The sequence below is a fragment of the Pleurodeles waltl genome, chromosome 4_1 (genome assembly GCF_031143425.1).
Source record: "Pleurodeles waltl isolate 20211129_DDA chromosome 4_1, aPleWal1.hap1.20221129, whole genome shotgun sequence".
NCBI lineage: Eukaryota > Metazoa > Chordata > Amphibia > Caudata > Salamandridae > Pleurodeles > Pleurodeles waltl.
The window spans coordinates 411633681-411656938 of NC_090442.1; positions in this window are offsets into that span (position 1 = coordinate 411633681).

The following is a 23258-nucleotide window of genomic DNA, read 5'->3' on the forward strand; positions in this document are numbered from 1 at the left end:
ACTTAGTGTGTGGGCACCCTGGCACTAGCCAAGGTGCTCCCACATTGTTCAGGGCAAATTCCCCGGACTTTGTGAGTGCAGGGACACCATTACACGCGTGCACTACACATAGGTCAATACCTATGTGTAGCTTCACAATGGTAACTCCGAATATGGCCATGTAACATGTCTAAGATCATGGAATTGCCCCCTCTATGCCATCCTGGCATTGTTGGTACAATCCCATGATCCCACGGGTCGGTAGCTCAGACCCGGGTACTGCCAAACTGCCTTTTCAGGGGTTTTGCTGCAGCTGCTGCTGCTGCCAACCCCTCAGACAGGTTTCTGCCCTCCTGGGGTCCAGCCAGGCTTGGCCCAGGAAGGCAGAACAAAGGACTTCCTCAGAGAGAGGGTGTTACACCCTCTCCCTTTGAAAAAAGGTGTTAAGGCAGGGGAGGAGTAGCCTCCCCCAACCTCTGGAAATGCTTTCATGGGCACAGATGGTGCCCATTTCTGCATAAGCCAGTCTACACCGGTTCAGGGACCCCTCAGCCCTGCTCTGGCGCGAAACTGGACAAAGGAAAGGGGAGTGACCACTCCCCTGACCTGCAGCTCCCCTGGGAGGTGCCCAGAGCTCCTCCAGTGTGCTCCAGACCTCTGCCATCTTGGAAACAGAGGTGCTGCTGGCACACTGGACTGCTCTGAGTGGCCAGTACCAGCAGGTGACGTCAGAGACTCCTTCTGATAGGCTCCTTCAGGTGTTGCTAGCCTATCCTCTCTCCTAAGTAGCCAAACCCTCTTTTCTGGCTATTTAGGGTCTCTGCTTTGGGGAATTCCTTAGATAAAGAATGCAAGAGCTCATCAGAGTTCCTCTGCATCTCTCTCTTCACCTTCTGCCAAGGAATCGACTGCTGACCGCGCTGGAAGCCTGCAAAACTGCAACAAAGTAGCTAAGACGACTACTGCAACTCTGTAACGCTGATCCTGCTGCCTTCTCAACTGTTTTCCTGGTGGTACATGCTGTGGGGGTAGTCTGCCTCCTCTCTGCACTAGAAGCTCCGAAGAAATCTCCCGTGGGTCGACGGAATCTTCTCCCTGCAACCGCAGGCACCAAAGAACTGCATTACCGGTACTCTGGGTCTCCTCTCAGCACGACGAGCGAGGTCCCTTGATTCCAGCAACTCTGTCCAAGTGACTCCCACAGTCCAGTGACTCTTCAGTCCAAGTTTGGTGGAGGTAAGTCCTTGCCTCCCCACGCCAGACTGCATTGCTGGGAACCGCGTCTTTTGCAGCTACTCCGGCCTCTGTGCACTTCCGGCGGAAATCCTTTGTGCACAGCCAAGCCTGGGTCCACAGCACTCTAACCTGCATTGCACGACTTTCTAAGTTGTCCTTCGGCGGCGTGGGACTCCTTTGTGCAACTTCTGGTGAGCACCGTTTCACTCCTCTTCGTAGTGCCTGTTCCGGCACTTCTGAGGGTGCTGCCTGCTTTTGAGAAGGCTCCTTGTCTTGCTCGACGCCCCCTCTGTCCCCAGACGCAATTGGCGACATCCTGGTCCCTCCTGGGCCACAGCAGCATCCAAAAACCCTAACCACATGATTTGCAGCTAGCAAGGCTTGTTGGCGGTCTTTCTTCAGGAAAACACTTCTGCACGACTCTCCACGGCGTGGGGGATCCATCCTCCAAAGGGGAAGTCTCTAGCCCTTGTCGTTCCTGCAGAATCCTCAGCTTCTACTGCCTAGTAGCAGCTTCTTTGCACCCACAGCTGGCATTTCCTGGGCATCTGCCCATCTCCGACTTGCTTGTGACTTTTGGACTTGGTCCCCTTGTTCCACTGGTACCCTCAACTGGAAATCCATTGTTGTTGCATTGCTGGTTTGTGTCTTTCCTGCAGAATTCCCCTATCACGACTTCTATGTCCTTTGGGGAACTTTAGTGCACTTTGCACTCACTTTTCAGGGTCTTGGGGTGGGCTATTTTTCAAACCCTCACTATTTCCTAATAGTCCCAGCGACCCTCTACAAGGTCACATAGGTTTGGGGTCCATTTGTGGTTCGCATTCCACTTTTGGAGTATATGGTTTGTGTTGCCCCTATCCCTATGTGTCCCCATTGCATCCTATTGTAACTATACATTGTTTGCACTGTTTTCTAAGACTATACTGCATATTTTTGGTATTGTGTACATATATCTTGTGTATATTTGCTATCCTCATACTGAGGGTACACTCTGAGATACTTTGGCATATTGTCATAAAAATAAAGTACCTTTATTTTTAGTATATCTGTGTATTGTGTTTTCTTATGATATTGTGCAAGTGACACTAGTGGTACTGTAGGAGCTTCACTCGTCTCCTAGTTCAGCCTAAGCTGCTCTGCTAAGCTACCATTATCTATCAGCCTAAGCTGCTAGACATCCTATACACTAATAAGGGATACCTGGGCCTGGTGCAAGGTGTAAGTACCGCTTGGTACTCACTACAAGCCAGTCCAGCCTCCTACAAGGGGCAAATGAGAGATGCTGATAAAAAATGATGCAGAGGCAACTATTTTAGGTGGTTACCCTAGTTCTGTGGGCCATGTGAAGTACACACCATGGGGTCTGGCTGAGAAGGAATCACTATTGTAACATAAAACTCCTATTATAGGCAACACAGTACTCCACGTCCTCCCTTTCTTCTTGCCCAACTGTAACAGGCTTGTGATCTCTTTTTAGAGCTAGCCTATGCTTGAACCCCTTCTGACTCCCACTTTGCCAGAAATACCTTGGGAAATTGTAGGCATAAAGCTTGTTCAAAAGAATCTTCCATAAGTAAACTTTGATTCAGATTATTTGGATAAAAGGTAATCCCTAAGTTTTCTTGGTTCCACCACCCAAGTAATGATTGACCCTTCTCTGCAACATACAGTTTGCCTTTCACTTTTCTCCCCTTAAACCCAAATATGAAGTTGTAAAAACCCACCATAGGTATGAGTTCACCTGTAAAACTCACAGAATGAGCATCAGAGGGTAAAGGGGCAGCTGCCAAAATATTTTGAAAGTTATCCTTCATACAGAGTGGATAACTATTGTGTGTAGAGAACAAGAGTCAGCACCATCTTCTATTATAACGCCACCTTAAAAATATTGCAGGAAACTTGCAGGATGTACATCGGGGGGGAAAGGGCATCTGTTACAATATTTTGAAACTTGTCCTTTCATACAGAGTGGTTAACTCTTGTGTACGGAGAACCAGAGTCGTCAACATCTTCTATTATAATGCCATTAAAAAAATATGGGAGTACATTTTCTTTCTTTTTCACTCCATCCAACCCAAGCATATCATAGTGAATACATAAGTACATTTTACGTCCTCATGTTCAGAAGAATCAGAGTTCAAAACACATTTAATTGAAGTTGACGATCTTCTTTTGAGACAGACCCTTGAAAAATGACCCACTGTGCCGCAGTTTAAGCACTGTTGCATCTTCACAGGACACTTCTTGTCATACGCCATATGATCCTTACTCCCACATCTGTAACACGCTTTACCTTCGGTCTTTCCTTTATTGACTTGTTTGATGAACTCATTACTTTTAGTAATCATGTTATCTGACCCCTTCTCCTTGACTATCATTGTTTCTCTGTTAGTAGACTTCATGAATTTCCCAACATAGAAAGAATCTTTGTTTTCGACTTTACCTAAGGCTGCTCTGGCACATCACTTATAGAGTTCAGCCTTTTTTTTTTTTTGCAGTGGCTACTTACAGTGAGGTTTCACTATTAGCGCATAAACGTTCCTGGACTTGCCAATCATTAGTGTGCATTATTACGTGATCCCTTATAAGATCATCATGCAAGTTTCCAAATTTACAAGGTATAGCCAACTTTTTAAAGTCTACAATATTCAGTAGATTGCTGACTTCCTTGGTGGGGTTGAAAGAAATCAACTCTACCCAGTGATATACATATGGAAGGTGTGAAATAATTATCCAAATCCTCTAGAGCATGAGCAAAGACATCTGCATCACCATATGCTCTAAGATGTATATCCATTTGTTCCTAAATCCTTAAACCTTCAGGATCAAGAGTATTGAACAAAATGTTCCTTTTCCTTTTAGTAGAAAAATACTCGCCATTGTCTTCTTCCAAAGTAGGAATGCAATTCCAAAAATATGCCTTCCACTGAGTCCAGTTCGTTTAAGGTTCCCAAGGAACAGTGAGAAAAGGTTATGTAGGTGGTAAGGTAAAGGTTTAAGCACTCTTCGTAAAAACAAATGTTTGATTCACAGTCAAAGAGAATTACAAAGGTGGTTAAAAAGGAGAGTCAAGAAAAATACTGACGCAAGAGAGAAAACAAAGGCTCGCTGTATGGACATATTAAGAGTCAACCAGAATGCTTCAATTGAAAACAAATCCCAATCACTCTGAGGCAAAGCTACAACAACTATAAGTGTGGTAAAGGTCGCACACTAGCGATACAGAGCCAGTCCCAAGATGGTGTCTACTTGAGTCATGTTATATGACCTCTCTGCATGCCCATGTCACAGTACAGAGGCGGAGACTTTGCGATCAAGAGTCGCGCTGCATGTGAAGAGGGCTAACACGATCAATCCAACTTAAGGTCACGTTACAGTGTAACCGTTGGGTGTGTACCTCTAGCATTTAAGGTTATGGCATGAGAAATCCTTCCAGGAATTTACCTGCATGCACATAAGCAGACAAAGGGGGTCATTACAACCCTGGCGAACGGTGTTAAAGCGGCGGTAAGACCGCAAACAGGCCGGCGGAAAAAAAAAGGGAAACCGCCAACAAAGACAGCCATTTTAATACTCCGACCGCCACGGCGGTACAGACAAACAGCGCGGCGGTCACCGCCAACAGACAGGCGGGAGACAAAGTACCGCCCACAGTATCACAACCTACCAATCCGCCACCTTTTCCGGGGCAGATTCATTGTGGATCAAAACACGGCGGAAACAGCCATTTCAATGGGAAAACGCTCACCTCGACACACTCCATGAGGAAGGAGGACACCATGGAACCGGAACTCCAAATACTCCCTGCGATAGTCTTCCTGCTCCTGTACGATCATCATCAACGCCGGTGCCGAAGACAACGGTGAGTACTGCACCTACGACATAGGGGAGGGGGGAGGCAAAAGTCAGCGACACACACACGCAACACCCCCACCCCGACCCTCACCCACTACAACACACACACCAATGCATATCCATACATAACAGTAACAACCTCAAAACCCCCCGGAAGAATGCAAAGACAAAAGGAAATGAGTGCAACCATTGTAATATATCAAAATACAGTAAGCAAATTTATACAGATATAAATTCACATTCAACAAAATATACATCACGATTAGTAGTGCATGTAATGCACCATTCAATGTCCGTGGACCACTGGGCCCAAAATGCATGGGCGAGGCCCACACACGATACCTGAGCAAAACGGAGAGAACACTGCTGGGGCATCAGATAGAAATACAACAGGCACCTCAGGGGGAAGGGAAGGGGGGGCACCTCAGCCGGATGACAGCACCACGCCAGATCCACAATGGGGCTCCATGCCCATTGATGTATCTTGGGGAATGCAAAGCCACAGTCTCTCAAGTCTCTACAGTGGGTGGGTTGCCCACTGTACCATCCTGGGGAGTGCAAAGCCACAGTCTCTCAAGTCCCTACAGTGGGTGGGTTGCCCACTGTTCAATCCTGGGGAGTGCAAAGCCACAGTCTCTCAAGTCTCTACAGTGGGTGGGTTGCCGACTGTTCAATCCTGGGGAGTGCAAAGCCACAGTCTCTCAAGTCGATAACAGTCTCCACTGGTTCTGGAGGGGGACTGGTGCCCAGAGTGCTTCATCCTGTTAAGGACAGACGGAGTGGATGCTGTTCTCCACTGGTTCTGGAGGGGGACTGGTGTCCAGAGTGCTTCATCCTGTTAAGGACTGAGGTAGTGGATGCATGTCTCCACTGGTTGTGGAGGGGGACTGGTGCCCAGAGTGCATCACTCTCCCCGTGACGGTCCCAGTTCCGTCACTGCCCCTGCCGCACATGGGCTAGCAGTGCTTGAGTTGGCGGTGCTTGCCCTGTTCAGCGGTGCTTGACTTTGCTGTCTCTGACCTGTTCAGCTGTGCTTGTCATGGCGGTCTTTGCCCTGTTCAGCGGTCTTTGCCCTGTTCAGCGGTCTTTGCCCTGTTCAGCGGTGCTTGCCCTGTTCAGCGGTGCTTGACTTTGCTGTCTCTGCCCTGTTCAGCGATGCTTGCCATGGCGGTCTTTGCCCTGTTCAGCGGTCTTTGCCCTGTTCAGCGGTGCTTGACTTTGCTGTCTCTGCCATGTTCAGCGGTGCTTGCCATGGCGGTCTTTGCCCTGTTTAGTGGTGCTTGCCCTGTTCAGCAGTGCTTGACATTGCTGTCTCTGACCTGTTCAGCAGTGCTTGCCATGGCGGTCTTTGCCCTGTTCAGCGGTGCTTGCCCTGTTCAGCGGTGCTTGACTTTGCTGTCTCTGACCTGTTCAGCGGTGCTTGCCATGGCGGTCTTTGCCCTGTTCAGCGGTGCTTGACTTTGCTGTCTCTGACCTGTTCAGCGGTGCTTGCCATGGCGGTCTTTGCCCTGTTCAGCGGTGCTTGCCCTGTTCAGCGGTGCTTGACTTTGCTGTCTCTGACCTGTTCAGCGGTGCTTGCCATGGCGGTCTTTGCCCTATTCAGCGGTGCTTGACTTTGCTGTCTCTGCCCTGTTCAGCAGTGCTTGCCATGGCGGTCTTTGCCCTGTTCAGCGGTGCTTGACTTTGCTGTCTCTGACCTGTGCAGCGGTCCCTCATTGCCCAGCGGGGCTGTGGCTTCCGGGGCCCTCCTGGGCACTGACTCTGGTGGTGGCCTCCTGGCCAGTGACGAGGCGGTGGCCTCCTGGCCACTGACGATGGGACTGCCCTCCTGGGCACTGACTCTGGCGGTGGCCTCCTGGCCAGTGACAATGGGGCTGGCGGTGGCATCCTGGGCAGCGGGGATGGTGCCGGCTTCTCCGCCGTGCTGCTCTTCCCAGACTTTGGCGCTTTCTTCTGCCCCTTACCCACTTGGGGAGGAGTCACAGCTGAGTGGACAGTCCCCCCGGGACCCTTGTGAGCGGCTTTGCCGGCTGCAGTCTTCCCCCTCTCCTGTCGGGCACTGTCCAACTTCTGGTGTTTCACAGGGGGGGGACTGGCTGTGCTGTGGCTCCGTGTCACACTGGCTGCCCTGGTGCCCGGTGCACTCCACATACCTCTAACAGGCACCACTGGTACCGGAGATTTTTTGGCTGAGGTGCTAGTACGGGACCTATGAATTGGAGGGGGGGTGGTGGGAAAGAGGTCAAGGTTGCTCAGGAAAAGTTTCTTACAAACACTGGGACGGGTAGCTGGAGGGGGTCTGGGAGTGGAGGAAGAGGAGGTGGTTGTAGGAGGTGTAACTTTTGTTGATTTGGGTGCAGGTGCATGCACTGGAGGCTGTCGTGAGGTGGATGGATGTTAGGTGGGTGTGTGCCCGCGTTTGTGTACTTTGGGAGGGGGCGTCACAGACACACTGGAAGGGGACACAGGGGACGTGTAAATGGTAGTGGGGGTGGTGAGTGCAGGTGAGCGGGGTGTGGTGGTGGATGTGCTGGTGCGGGACCTAGTGGCTGTAGTGGTAGTGCATGCAGGTGAGAGTGTAGACGACACTGGGAGAGAGGAGGGAGACGACGAGGAGGGGGACACAGTGGAGGCAGTGGATGTTGCTGTGTCTGTATGTGTGTGATGCTTGCGTGAGTGCCTGTGGGATGTGTGGTGCTTATGTTTGCCTGAGCTTCCCTTGTGTGTTGACGTGTGTGCAGGCTGGTCTGATGGTGTGCTTGGGATAGGCTGGGGTACAGGGGATTGGGTCTGGGTGGAGGAATTTGGAGGGGGGAGGCTAGAAACAGGGACAATGGCTGCCATCAGTGCTGAGGCCAGAGATTGCAGGGTTCGATGAAGGGCAGCCTTACCAAAATGAATGCCCTCCAGGAATGCATTAGTGTGTTGCAACTCCCTTTCTACACCCTGGATGGCATTCAAAATGGTAGACTGCCCAACAGTGAGTGACCTGAGGAGGTCAATGGCCTCCTCAGTGAGGGCAGCAGAGGTGACAGGGGCAGGGGCTGAGGTGCCTGGGGCGAAGGTGATGCCCACCCTCCTGGGTGAGCGGGCACGGGGCGAAGGCTGAGGGGCTGCTGGGGGGGCGGTGCTGGTAGGGGGGGTGGCCACAAGGGAGCTCCCTTCGGAGGACGAGTCCGTGTCGCTGGTTGCTGATCCTGTGACCGCCGTGAAGCTCCCCTCGCCCTCCGTCCCACTGGTGTATTCAGAGTCCGTGGTGTGGCCCTTCATGGCCATGTGGGAAGCAGCTCCCTCGTGCTCCGGTGCCACTGTACCTCTGCCTGATGATGCTAATGCACACAAGAACAGGGAGAGCACAAAAAGGGGGGGGGGGGGACGACAGAAGAAAGACAGGTTGAGTGCATGGCTTACCGCTACCGTTGGCGGACAATACAGACACAGCAGCCGCTTGCACTACGCCGCGCTGTTGGGCTCTACAGATGCAGTTCCTGGGATATGGCCTACATGGCTATGGTGGACATCAGCACACATAGATGACACAGGGGCATGTATACCTGTACTTGGCACTCTACAGAGGTGGGGTGGAGTGCCACATGGCCTGCATTACGGAGGGGCCTAGCCTACGGAACTCGCCCTGGCCTAGGGAAACCCACAGCCCTCCTTCCCCACCCAGACACTTTCACTGCGCGCAAAGTCTGCTGAATGAGAGTGTACTCACCCCCTTGTGTCTGCTGTGATGCCCTCAAGCGCCCATCCAACTCAGGGTAGGCCACTGCCAGGATCTGGAACATCAGGGGGTCATGGTGTGACGGGCACCCCTCCCCTGTTGGGAGGCCATCCCCAGCTGAGCCTCCGCCGTCTTCTTGCTCCAGCGGCGAGTGTCCGCCCATCTTTTACGGCAGTGGGTGCTCCGTCTCTGGTGGACCCCCAGGGTCCGGACGTCCTTGGCGATGGCACGCCAAATAGCCTTCTTCTGGTGGGCGCTGACCTACATGACATGTACAGGGGAAGAAGAGAAGTTATTACCAACTGCACCGTCAAAGTGAGTGGCCCACATCCCTACCCTTGCCATGTGGCACATGCATTCACAGTCCTTCATGCTCGCAGAACTCTGCCCCCTTCCTTCTTACAACCAGCCCTCTCCACCCAGGCATAGCCCATACAACTTGCTCCCTGTGTACTCACCTGTTGGTCTGGAGGACCGTAGAGTAGCGTGTACTGGGGGAGGACCCCTCCACTAGCTTCTCCAACTCCTGTGCAGTGAAGGCAGGGGCCCTTTCCCCAGACGTACGAGCCATTGTCTCTTCCAGACCGAGGTCACAGCAGCACTTGCAGTATAGGTCCTCTCCTGTCGAAGATCAGGTATCGAGTGAGAAAATGGCGGTGACGTCGGCGGTGGTGACGTCCGCTGCGGTGCATATCCTCACAGCCGGCGCACTTCGTCATTGGCTCCTGGGACCCATAGGGTCCAATGTTAACCAATGCTGCATTGCGCAGCGTTCTTCGACCGCCTACCACAACGGTGTACCATGCCCGCGCAGTTACCTCACATCCCATTGTCCCAGTTTAGAGGTCAGGCAGCCGCCATTTCAGGGGCCCACATGGCTTAATTTTCAACTGCGTCACACATACCTAGGCCTGGACTCACCACACATACAGACAACATTTTGGATAATGTTTCGTGTTCTGTGTAGCTGTGGGTACATACCTCTGAGTTGCTTGACTCTGTGGTCGCTGTTGTCCTTACTTACTAGGCACCGTCAGCTGGGACATGTGAGGAGATGGCGGAATCCTCCGGTGTACCAACCGCTGGTGGACCTGTTGATAATGGAGGAGCGACATTTAATCATCACCTACAGGTTTGACCGTGCCACAATCCAGGAACTGTGTACCCAGTTAGAGCCTGACCTGATGTCAGCTATCCGCCATCCCACAGGGATCCCCCCTCAAGTGCAGGTGCTATCAGTGCCCCATTTCCTTGCAAGTGGGTCTTTTCAAACAACAGTGGCCATGGCATCAGGGATGCCCCAGCCTATGTTTTCCAACGTGTTGTCCAGAGTATTGTCTGCCCTGCTGAAACACATGAGGAAATCCATCGTTTTCCCTCAGGTGGAGGATTTGGCTACTGTTAAAGGTGACTTCTATGCCCTTGGACATATCCCCAACATCATAGGTGCCATTGATGTGACCCATGTGGCTTTGGTCTCCCCCCACAGGAGTGAACAGGTGTACAGGAACCGGAAGAGTTATCATTCAATGAATGTACAGATGGTATGTTTGGCAGACCAGTACATCTCCCAGGTAAATGCTATGTTCCCTGGCTCAGTACATGACACCTACATCCTGCGGAATAGCAGCATCCCTTATGTGATGGGTCAACTCCAGAGGCACCGTGTGTGGCTATTAGGTGACTCTGGTTATCCCAACCTGTCATGGCTACTGACCCCAGTGAGGAATCGCAGGACCAGGGCAGAGGAACGCTACAATAAGGCCCATGGGCGGACTAGGATGGTGATCGAACGCACCTTCGGCCTCCTGAAGGCCAGGTTCTGGTGCCTCCATATGACAGGTGGTTCCCTATTCTACTCACCAAGGAAGGTGTGCCAGATCATCATCGCCTGCTGTATGCTTCACAATCTTGCTTTGCGATGCCAGGTGCCTTTTCTGCAGGTGGATGGTCCAGATGACGGTGTTGTGGCAGCTGTGGAGCCTGTGGACAGTGATGAGGAGGAAGCAGAGGAAGAAGACATTGACAACAGGGACTCAGTCATCCAGCAATATTTCCAGTGACACAGGTGAGAACACATTCTTGCCTACTACAAGTACTTTCACACTTCTACCTCTATCCTGTCTGTCAATTTCAAGCAGTATTTGGTTACTGAGTTGTACATTTCCATTACGGTTTCACAGGTGTGGTTACCAACGTGTGTCATCTGCTTACATTCTTCATGGACTTGTGATGTGTGACATAGGTATGTTGACATTACATTTGAGAACGGATTTTGTCACTGTAATAGCTAATATACATTTTCAAAATCACAGACTGACTCCAGATTGTTTTGTGCTTCAAGGGTGTTTATTGTAGTGCTAAATATTGGAGGGGGTGGTAAAATAGTGAGGGATGATGGTGGAGGTATGTCCATGGCAGAGTCCAGTGTATTAGTTTCACAGGTGCACTGCCCATATGGGCATAGGAAGTGGAGCTGGGGCAGTTCCAATATGGGCAGGGTTACAAAGTGGGACAGTGGGAGGACAATCAGGGTGGTCTCATTTCTTGGCGGGGGTCTTGCCATCTTGCTCTGTCCTGTTCCTGGATCTCAGGGACCGCTTGCGGGGTGGTTCTCCGTCTGCTTGGGGTGGGGTGCTGGTGTGGTGGTCTTGTGGCGGGGCGTCCTGTCTACTAGCGCTGGCGGAGGTGGTGGGCAGTTCATCGTCCATGCTAGTGTCAGGGGCCCCTTGGAGTGCCACGGTGTCCCTCATGGTGTTCAGTATGTCCTTCAGCACCCCTACGATGGTGCCCAGGGCGGAGCTGATGGTTCTGAGTTCCTCCCTGAACCCCAAATACTGTTCCTCCTGCATGCGCTGGGTCTCCTGAAACTTGGCCAGGACCGTAGCCATCGTCTTCTGGGAGTGGTGGTATGCTCCCATGATGGAGGAGAGGGCCTCGTGGAGAGTGGGTTCCCTTGGCCTGTCCGCCCCCTGTTGCACAGCAGCCCTCCCAGTTCCCCTGTGTTCCTGTGCCTCTGTCCCCTGGACCGTGTGCCCACTACCACTGCCCCCAGGTCCCTGTTGTTGTTGGGGTGGTGTGTTATCCTGGGTTCCCTGTAGTGGTGGACACACAGCTGATTGACGTGTCCTGGGGACGGAGGTATGGGCCCGCTGTGGTGGGTGCTGTGCTGGTGTTACCAGAGGGTGGAAGGTCTGTGTCGGGCTGTGCCTGTGCGAGGGGAACCGACTGTCCCGAGGCCCACGATGGTCCGGGCTGGTCATCTGGATCCAGTTGGCCAGAGCTGCTGTCATCACTGTGGGCCTCTTCTATGGGTGGGGTAGAGATGTCTGGTGACATTGGGTAGTGGTCCTGTAGGGGTGTAAAAGCATGATTATTGCATCTGTGTGTGTCATGATGTGCAATGGGTGGGTGACCGTGTACCCCAGTGCTAGGATTCCTGTGTAGGGGCTTGTGTGATGATGGTTGGGGGGTGTTATGGGTATGTGCAGTGGGCATGCTTTAGTGAGGGGTGTCCATGCTTTGTTGTGTTATGCAGGGCTTGGTGCTGGGATGTGTGGAGTGTGTTATTAGTACATTAGTGAGGAGTTGGAGTGATAGGGGAGGGGGTGAGGGTGGGGGTCTGTGATAGCATGCAGGTAGGGTGGGGGATATGATAGTTAAGATTTGACTTACCAGAGTCCATTCCTCCACCGACTCCTCCGAGGCCCTCAGGATGCATAATGGTCAAGACCTGCTCCTCCCATGTTGTTAGTTGTGGGGGAGGAGGTGGGGGTCCGCCGCCAGTCCGCTGTACCGCAATGTTGTGTCTTGAGACCACGGAACGCACCTTCCCCGTAGGTCGTTCCACCTCTTCCTGATGTCGTCCCGATTTCTTGGGTGCTGTCCCACTGCGTTGACCCTGTCGACTATTCTTCACCATAGCTCAATCTTCCTAGCTATGGAGGTGTGCTGCACCTGTGATCCAAATAGCTGTGGCTCTACCCGTACGATTTCCTCTACCATGACCCTGAGTTCCTCCTCAGAGAACCTGGGGTGTCTTTGCCGTGCCATGGGGTGGTGTAGGTGATGTGTGGGGTGGTGTATGTGGTGATGAGTGTGGTGATGTGTAGTGGTGTGTGGTGTTTTGTGCGTGGATGTTGTGTGGGTGATGGTGTTGTGTGCCTCTGTGTGGTGGGGTTGTCTATGCTGTGCAGTCTCTCTGGCCTTCGTCAATAATTTTTGTCGTAGGGGTTTGTGGGTGATGTGGGTGTGTGTTTTCTAGTTTGTTTGGTATGTGGGAGTGGTGTTTGTATGTGTGTCATGAGTGTGTATTTCGAATTGTCCAATGTGGTGGTGTTTTGGAGATGTGTGTGTATTTTGAGCGCGGCGGTGTGTACCGCCAATGGAATACCGCGGTTGAAAGACTGCCGCGTGGATTCGTGGGTCGTGATATCATGGGCGTGTTTCTGTTGGCGTGACGGTGGAGGATTTGTTTTCGCCAGTTTATCACTGACCTTTGGTGTGGCAGACTTGATCTAACAAAACAAGGGTGGCAGTATTTCCTTGGCCTAAGTGATTTCTAAGGGCCTGATTTATAGTTTGGAGAACAGAGTACAGTCCTTCATGTTGGCAGAGGATATTAAGGGTAAGACCGATCAGCGCTGGAGTCAGAACAGCAATGCTCGGCGGACACAGATCACAGGGGGAGCCAGATTTAGTTGCCCTGAGAAGAGAGAAACCTGTAAATGAACTGTACACATTCAGCAGTTGTAATTCTGAAGTGTTATGTAAACAGATATTTTAATAGGATCCCAGCAAATCAAGGCGCTATACTTGATGAGGCACCAATGATATATGTTCACTACAATCCGATTTCCGCACATAATAATTTGTGTGAAATATAGTGAAAATGTGCTGTCTGCAAATAACAATACACTATCGTACAATGCTTTAATTACATTAGAAAAATCGCCCACCTCATGTCCGTTAAAGCGCGTTCTGTCACAAAAGTTTGTCATACTAAAATGTGGGTCTTGCTTCTAAAAAGTTAGGAAGCACTGGTCTAGGCGGCAGATGATAAAATCGGGAGGGGTGGTAACTATATCAGGAGCTGAGGTCTTGTGCAACCATGTCTCTGTGAGAAAGATGACATCTGGATAATGTGATGAATTGAAGTGAAATATTTTGAGCCGATGTTTGTATAAGGAGCTGATTTTAATGAGCTCATTATGTCATCTGGGAGTTTTCCATGTACAAAGAACTAGAGAGCAATAGGGAAGTGGGGAAGCCATTAGGTGAACCCTTTAGTTGGGATAAAAGTGTCTGTAAGTGACAAGCTGTGCAAGAGACAGGATGTTTGAGGAAAGTAAAAGAGAAGTAGTTAAAACATAAGTTATGATGATGCAGTTTTTCTCATTTTCCGTATAAAAACACATTTAAATAGAAAGTGTAAAGGTTTATGCTAAATAACGTATGTATAATAAATGCAATTTTTGTAGTTGCTAATCATACTTAGACTTTACGTGCATAAAAAAAAAAAAAAATGCACTGACCTACGTTAACCTAATTACTGATGCCTTATTAACATTGATTTGTACATTAGAACTGAAAGGCCTGTTTTGCCCATGGAGCTCTTGTTTGGCCAAGATGTTTTTCTCTTCAGCTGCAGATGCTGCAACTTTCCAGAAGCCTTCTGTTAGTGCAAAAGGCATTTGCTATGTGTTAGACAAGTGATGGTCAGGTTGTCACCGGGAGGAGAGGAGATAGCAATAAGTATGACTCATGGGAAGAACTGTCTGAACTGCAAGATGTGGACAAAGTATCTTTTCAAGGAATTGGTTCTGTGGCGTATTGTAAAGAAGTGAGAAACTAGGGAGTTTACCTGTTCCCAGGGTTTGGTGAAATCCGATTTGATGGCAAGTGTGTGAATTGCATCAAATGTAACCAGAGTAGTTTAGCACATTCTGGACTCTCTATCCTAGATTCTTAGGATTACCCCCCTTTAGGAGAGATCACATTTGAGCCCTTCTCATTTGCAAAGATGGCTGCTGGTTTATAGTTGAGCATACTTTCCAGGTTTGCAAAACCCTTTACTGCTTAAGTGCAAAGCTTCATGCTTGTGCATTTTATTCTCTCAATTCTTTATTTGGGTGTATAAACTGACACCTTTCCATGCTTATTTAAGAAATTGCAGTCTTGTGCTTAATCTAGAGAAGGGAAATTTCTGTATGGAAGACGCAGGCTGTATTATCTCTATTTTATTTGTAATATTCACTAACTTGGTATTTTACCCTGTTTCGAAATACCTACTAATTTGAAATTGTAATGATGATGAGTAAATGATTAATATTGCTGAATAAAATAATTTAATCTTATTTGATTGATAATAAAAACTCTTTAACTCGTTCAGATTCTCTTTATTGGTTATTGTGAAGCCGTAAATGGGCTTCCTTGTTTATGAGATTTTATGTAAATGATTGCTCCTTTTCATTTCTCCCTGTTGAAAACCAAAGGTACATACGACCAATGGTGGAGATTATTTAAAGATTACACCCAAAGACTAAGATACCGGAATACCCACCCCACATTTACATGTGGATTTTAGTCCCTTGAGATAATGAGATGTATAAGTGACAATAGGGGGATTGCAAAAGTCGGGAAAATGAGGACCCTTGCTGCTTCTCAAGGTTTTGTCATAGACGTGGTTGCCTTTGGAGTAGATGTGCAGCGCCGCCATGTAAATAGGCAGGCAGGGGTTGAGGACATGTACATCAAATGCCCAGGGTAGGCAGTGCGGAGGTAAGAGGAATTGAGTAAGATTGGTTCCAGGTAGAAAAAAAGCAGGAGTTGTTTTAAAGCAGATTTGTATGCATGTTTGTCCTGGAGATTCACCTCTCCATGAGATGTCTCTCTTATAAAGGATGAAGATATATCATCTTAAGTTAGAATGATATCATAGGCATCTGACAAATATGACCAGAAAATTAGCTTTATGATGAGCAATTTATCACCCTCTATCTGCATTTCTTCATTGTAAATTTTTGGCAAGGGTATTTACTTATCCAGCCGGTTCATTTTCTTTTTTTAACCATCTTTATTTCTTATTTTATAACATAATACAGCGTACAACGCAAAGAATGCGTGTAAGGAAGGGATGATTGTTCCGATAATAATCTTGTAATGTCCAATTCATGTACCATATTGTCAATATCAGTATTAGTGCAAATGCGACCCGCAGACAACCATTCTTCCTACATCACCTCCCACTTTTTATAAATAGACCCAATCTGCCAAATCCTCCCGGGGAAACATAATCTTTTCTTACCACGCCCATATGTGACCCCCCTTCTTATGCCCAGTAAGTCATGTCTTTTTCCCATTACCTAATGATGGGAGGCTAAGGGCGGGGCCAACATATAGCTATTTGCTGCTGCACTAGAACCATTCCCAGTATTTTATATTTATATCAGACCATGCCCCTCTTTGGCCTTTGCAGCATCCTCAACAAATAACTTTTAATTGTAATGTGTATATTAATACCCGTTGCCGTCTGTATTTTTATTGCCACCTTCTGTCAGAATTTAGCTACCCTGCAGTATCACTTAAAATGTGTGAATGTGACATCCTGTGTCCCACATTTCATTCGGATGGGGAATCTTTCGGGCTATATGTTCTTACATTTTAAGGGAGTATGTATGTAAGGTGGAGGTATGTAAAATAGATTAGCTTAAAACTTGGCTTACAAGTGTTGGTGGGTCATTAGTTGTGTGTCCTGCACAAATAATGGGTCCACACTCGACCACCACTGGGAGCCAAACACCCCATTGTAGCGCTTGACTCTCATAGGGTAGCGTTGCAGAGCAGTCCAAGGATTACTCAAGGGCAGTGGTGTGGGCTGGTAATCACCATTCACAAGCACTTAAGAGTAACACTCAATAAATGATAGCCCAGTCTGTGTTTTTTTGATGAAGTAAAAGTACATTTAATACACACACACTACTCAGTACTATGCAGCATTTTACATATATACACAAGCTGATGGAATTACTTTTCATTCTTGTCTCTCCCAAAGGGAGATATATGAACCAACAACTCACATGGCAAAACATTCACTTGTATTCCAGTGCAATATTTGACTGTAACTTGGGGTGAGAGCAATACATTACATCTACTTTGATCACTAGTGGCTGTCAGTCTCATTTCTCAAATAAGCTTCAACAAGGAACATGTCTATGCAGGTTAGAGTGGTTTGTGCTGTTACGATTAATCTCAGCATGATCTACGCAGTCTACCCACGCCCCTAAAGGATGTGGCCCAAGATTCTTCATATTCCACATTGAAACATTCAGCATAAAAATGATGCACAGTTGACACAGTCCCTAAAGGACATCACTTGTTTGTTAATCATTGTGTAGTACCGTCTTTCACCACTAGTGGGTGCCTTTTCATATGGCCCTACACAAGTCATATCATTGACCACAATGCTACAGCCATACATTTTGACTCACACTTAGCATACAATGCTACCATATTAACCATAGTTCCTAAAGGGCTCCATTTCTGGAGAAACACCTGTAATTACAGCCTTTCACATCCTAGAGTGTGTTCACCATTGTAACAATCAGTTGTCATCATCATTCAGGCAACAAGGACTGCAGCCATGGTCTTCACCCCTAGAGAATGCAGTTTCACCACCCTGAAACAAGCGTTCAAGCTGGGACAGAGCTTGAAAACTCATTGGAACCCTTGAGGGGTTATCCTTTCCAAGTCCCCTGAAACTGAGGATGGGGACAGTTTATACCTTCTTGGGGGGAGACTGTGCTGCTCTTGTAGCTCCCTCTGCACTTGGTGACGTTTTTAGGAGGTGACCATACCAAAATGATCTCCTTTTAGCCTTTCTGCATTTCTGCCTCGCAAGGCATTATGAGTCGCTACCTCTGGAGCATGCATAATTAATCTCTCCTGCTGCTCTGGGGAGAACCACTGTGGCGGTTTCCTTTGTTTTGCTTTGGTTGTTGGAGGGGGGGTCTGGGCCAACCCAGCCACCCGCGGCCTTCAACAGCATTGGAAAGCAGCTCGGGGATCCCATTCGGGGCTGCTCTCGCCGACTCCCCGCCCGGCCAGCACCTTCGCATGCTGCTGCGGGAGCTGGCTCTTCACTTGGGGTCTGTCCTCTCCAGTGGGCAGACGCGTGTGGTGTTGCAGCTGGGCCCACCGCATGGGGGAGTGTGGCAGTACTCCCCTCCCCTCCTCCTCCAGCCATCGAGGGCCTAGAGATGGGGTCCTGGGCCCCCCTCTTCACCTTCACAGGGGGTGCAATGGTGTCCTCGGACGTTGTTCTTTATGGGGCACCAGGATGGGGTCAGGGGCCACTCATCTTTGCAGGGTGGGTGACGGTTCGCCGTGGACATAGGACGCCACTCCCCAGCTCCACTCTTCTTTGGGAGTAGCCTCCGGGCCCCAGCCCACCCCAGGATCACAGCACGGCGGCAGAGCCCATGTGCTTCGCTGCCTGACGTAGGTCACCAAACTTTGGATAAAGATGTCTCTGGCCCCAGGGTCATTTTCAATGATCTTAGGCTCATTATGCTCCTGGTGGCAAGCTGTTGCCACCTAGAGCACTTTCTTTAGGCCTCCTGGTCTAGAAGGTTCCCAAATCGGTAGGGAGCCCCTCCCACTGACTCCTAACACCAGCCTTTTATTTGAGTGCCCTCCTTTCTTCTGGGCAGTGCCCGCTACTTGCACCAGTGCCCAGTCTTTCTCCCAACTGGTCCTCAGGGGGGAGTAAAGGAACCATCTTACCTGGTCCTGGAGTGTGTCCCACTGGGTCTGGGGTCAATCAGGGGCAGAGTCCTTAACCCAGTGAGCAGTTAGGGGGTTCTTCTTTCCAGTTGTCCATGATGCCCGCCTTCAGTCCCAGTGTTCTGCAGAGAAGCACAGCCAAGAGAGAGAGAGCCCTCCCCTGAGCAATATTTTTAAAGTGGGGGCAGAAGTGTCCAGCAGGGCTGCGCCTTTGGGCTGCCCTGCTGTGCCACATCACTTCTCCGCCCCTGTCCCAACCTTCCTGCACAGTCTTCTGAGATAGCTCGAAATGGTGTCATCCAGGAGTCAGTTGCCACATGTGATCCGAGAGATTCAGCCCCTCCTCTCTGACATTCCTGCCAGGCCCTCTCCCAGCAAATTCTCCAAAGAGCCCCTCCTCGCAGAGGTTCCTGGCACAGAATGACAGCTGGTTGATTGGTGCAGGGCCCTGCTCCTGCAGCTGGACAGAGCAGTAATGGGCCCTAATCTTGAGCTGAGTCAGAAAAAGATGACATTCCCGTATGACCCATAAACTGTACAGATATGCTTTTATAACTTACTGTATTATTCTTTTAATACAGGTTACAGTGTACATTGGTGCAATTCTGGAGTCTGTGGACCCTAGGGAACTAGAGTTGAGCCCTAGGCCATCCTTTCCAATTGATATACAATGGAGTGTCACTACAATCAAGATAGTAAGTACTTTGACTATCCCTCACATGTGTACACCCATCTCATAATGCCTACTCCAGGTCATCACCCACTCTGCATGGTCCCTTCTGCGCCAGGCTACCTAAGCGCAGTTCTTGGGCTGCACACGGCAGGAATCCTCCCCGCACAACCCTCACACGGGTGCGTAACCAGACCTGGGCCTCCTACTCTTGCTGCGTCACAGCAACTTTTGCATAGCAAAGCGGTACCGGCCGTGAACACACCCAATCTATTTTACATGAGCTTATTGTGGGTGAGTCCCAAACTATAAGACTCCCTCACAGTAAAAGGTCAAAAAACAGGTGACCCAAAAGCAAAAAAAATCAGGGCGGACCAGATAGTCAGAACCGTCTTCTCACAACAGGACGTTACCTTCACTGTTGCACATCAAGTATAATAATTCCTTATAGTTAATTCTGATAGATACTTCTAACTGCAGCTTTCTCACCTTTTGAATATTCCCCCAGGTGCCAGACTAGATCCAGAGAATTTTTCATCAGTGTTACTGCCAACAGGTAGGTTAAATTGTGCTGTGCGGCTCTGTGCTGGATCAGTACTTCCTCAAAAACAACAGCTCATAGCCACATACTAGTGCCTCCTCTGCACACTGACATCAGTTTCTTTCTTTATGCATTTTCTGATTCTGATCCAAAGCTGTCCTCCCAACTTTGTTGGTCTTCCAAAACTTTTAAAATGCTCAATAGACAGAGTGCTAAGGAACGATGTCCCGCCAAAAATGACAAGCTTTAAGCCAAGACTGCTGCAAACTGATGTCTGTCAAACTCTCTCCCCCCTTCCCCCCCATGGGGGTGCATCCTTGGTGGCTGGGCTTTGGTCAAAACTCCAAGTTATGTGATCAATGTGCCATAATGCTCCAAAAGACAATCTGGGACTCAAAGACAAAGCTGTACATCTAAAAAGCACAACAAGAAGGCACAGACATTGTACAGGTCCTGTTCCCTTTTACAAATCGCGGGCACGTTCCCAATCATGATTCCCCTCCATCTTCCCATTCAAGATCTTTGGGTAAGTCATAGTCAAATCACATGCCATCCATCACTCATGCTCAAAAGAGAAGGTGCAAGGACGTCAAGATCTATTCTGCAGCCCTGCGAGGTCTTCGTCTAAGTATCCTGGACTGTCACTGACCCTGCAGTGATTGAAGCCTTTAAGAAGGCCATGTGGCAAGGGGTGTGGCTAGTGGCCGATGCAGTGAGACTTCTCTACTGGCTCCCGCCCGGTGACCCCCCATCCCTGGCCATCCTATCATCACCATAGCCCTGCGAGTCCACTGCAATCCCACTTACACCCCCTTGACTCAAACAGCCCCTTGCTGTGTCCTCAGAATGCAGCGAAAACAGAAAAACCCCATTCTCAACTGCCTTGCGGTGAGTGCTGATCCATGATCACAGCGCTCAGGTTGCCGGTCTGCCGGAAGCCCTGAGGGGACGGTGGTGCTAGCACTGAGAGCCATAATTGGAGAGGAATGCCCAGCCCCACACACTTTTACGCCTCTACTTCCCAGGTTGTTACTGTGTGCTGGACTTTGTTTTTGCTACTCTGGGCATTTTACCTCTGCTGACCAGTGCTCCCTATGTGAAATTGTATGTGCAATTGTTTTTTCTATAATTGGCATATTTGATTTACTAGTAAGTTTCTAGTAAAGTGCACTAGAGGTGCCTAGGGCCTGTAAACCAAATGCTACTAGTGGGCCTGTAGAACTGATTGTGACACCCACATGAGTAGCCCTGTAAGCATGGCTCAGACCTGCCACTACAATGTCTGTGTGTGCAGATATTAAACTGCCAATTCAACTTTGCAAGTGTACCCACTTGCCAAGTCCAAACCTTCCCTTTGTATACATTTAAGGCACCCCTAAGGTAGGCCCTAGGTAGACCCATGGACAGGGTGCAGTGTATATTAAAGGTAGGATATGTGCTGGTGTGTTTTTACATGTGCTAACAGTGAAACACTGCCAGATTTGTTTTTCACTGTTGCAAGGCCTATCTCTCTCATAGGTTAACGTAGGGGCTGCCTTTAAATGTTATTAAAGTGCAATTTCCCTTTCAGAGCAGATAGAAATGTGGAGTTTGGGGTCTCTGAACTCACAATTTAAAAATGCCTCTTTTGGTGAAGTTAGTTTTTAGATTGGTAGTTTGAAAATGCCACTTTTAGGAAGTAGGCATTTTCTTGCTTAAACCATTCTGTGACTCCACGTGTTTGTGGATTCCATGTCTGGGTCAGTCTGACAGTTGGGCTTTTTGTGCATTTCCACTAGACAGTGACACAAAGGGTGCTGGGGAGTAACCAACATATTGTGATGGGCCATCTGGGCTAGGCTGGAGGGAGGAGTGGTCATTCACACCTGAAAGGCCTGTGCCTGCCCTCACACAAAGCAGTCTCCAACCTGCATGTCTGGAACCAGTCCTGGGCAAGGCAGGATCCTGTAAACAACAGAGACTTTTCTTTGAAGTTGGGCAACTTCAAAGGAGGAGAGGGGTAGAAGTATTGTACCCAAAACCCCAAACTTTAGATTAGTTCAAGGATTCAAGAGGAACCTGTGCCAGGAGTGATGCCCCTGCCTGTGACTGTACTTTGTTGGGCTATCCTGCAGTTGCTGCTTCTGCTTGTGAAAGGGGACAAAGACTGGACTTTGTTGTGCATTCCTGCTTGAGAGGTATCTCCAAGGGCTTGAACTGAGCTTGCTTCCTGTTTTTGAAACCTTAGGGACAGCAAAGGCTTTGCCAACCACTCTGTGAGTCTGCATGCTGTGGATTCTAGCTTGCCAGAGGGTACCATTCCAGTTCCTGGGCCCCTGAAAGTGAATTTCTGGTGAAAATCCTGTAAAACAACACTTCGCTAAGGATCCCGCTGCCGAAAGCCAGCGAACCTGCCTACAAATGGACCCATGGACCGGGCTGAGGCGTGACGACCCCACCGTCAGTATAGGCCTGACGTCGCTGCAGCCGCTGACATCCACACAAACTAGTGAGTTGGAGTGTCGTACATCCAATGTCCATGACGTCCGGTTCCGTCGCAGCACCTGTGACGTGATCGCAACCCTGTAAGGTCATCATGGAGCATCGTGACTTCACCAGACTTCGACTTTGCTAGAGGTGCCATGGGACTGACTCCTCCCAACTGGTGCTGCCTCACCTCCACTGCTCCGCAGCAAGGACCTAATGCCTCTTTGTGACGCCTCTGTTCCTTCGCCCCTCAGCACTGAAACTGACACCGCATCGGATCCAGTGACGTCTGGCGCCCCAACTCCGGGCACCGGCCTGTTTTCCACTCATTTTTGTAAGGTACTGTACCTGGGGGTCCATCTGACTTCGTAAACGGCACCAGTGGCGTCACATTGTGGGGAACAACTCCGTCGCGACTCCGCTTTAACATCAGATTACAGCATTTGTGCCTCTAGGCACTATTTTGGTGTTTTTAATTGCTAGTCATATTTTTTTATTTTAATTGTGTATGGTGGTTTTTATTATATTTGGTCTTGTTTTGTTTAGATAAATATTTCCAATTTTTCTAAACCTGTGTGGTTTTGATTTTGTAGTGTTTCACTGTATTACTGTGCGTTTGGATACACAACACCGGACCAAAATACCTCAACAGACGACTCTCCTCTCCTTCTACAACCCGACCCGGCATCTCCGCTGTGCTGCCCTCGCAACCGTTCTACGCGTCTGCAGAACTACAACCGGCGGCAGATCATTCTCACACCTCGCCGCCAAAACGTTGAACACTCTTCCCACCCACCTGCGCCAGACCAAAGACCTCCTTACCTTAATGAAACTTCTGAAGACCTGGCTATTCGAGCAGTAGCTGCACCTTCCCATCACGTTCAACAGATGAATCTTACAGATGGCATAGAGGGGCTACACCCTGCCTTTCATTTCCTTCCACTACAACTTCCTCTCGTACCAGAACAAATTTTGCAGGAGCATCAATATGTCCATTT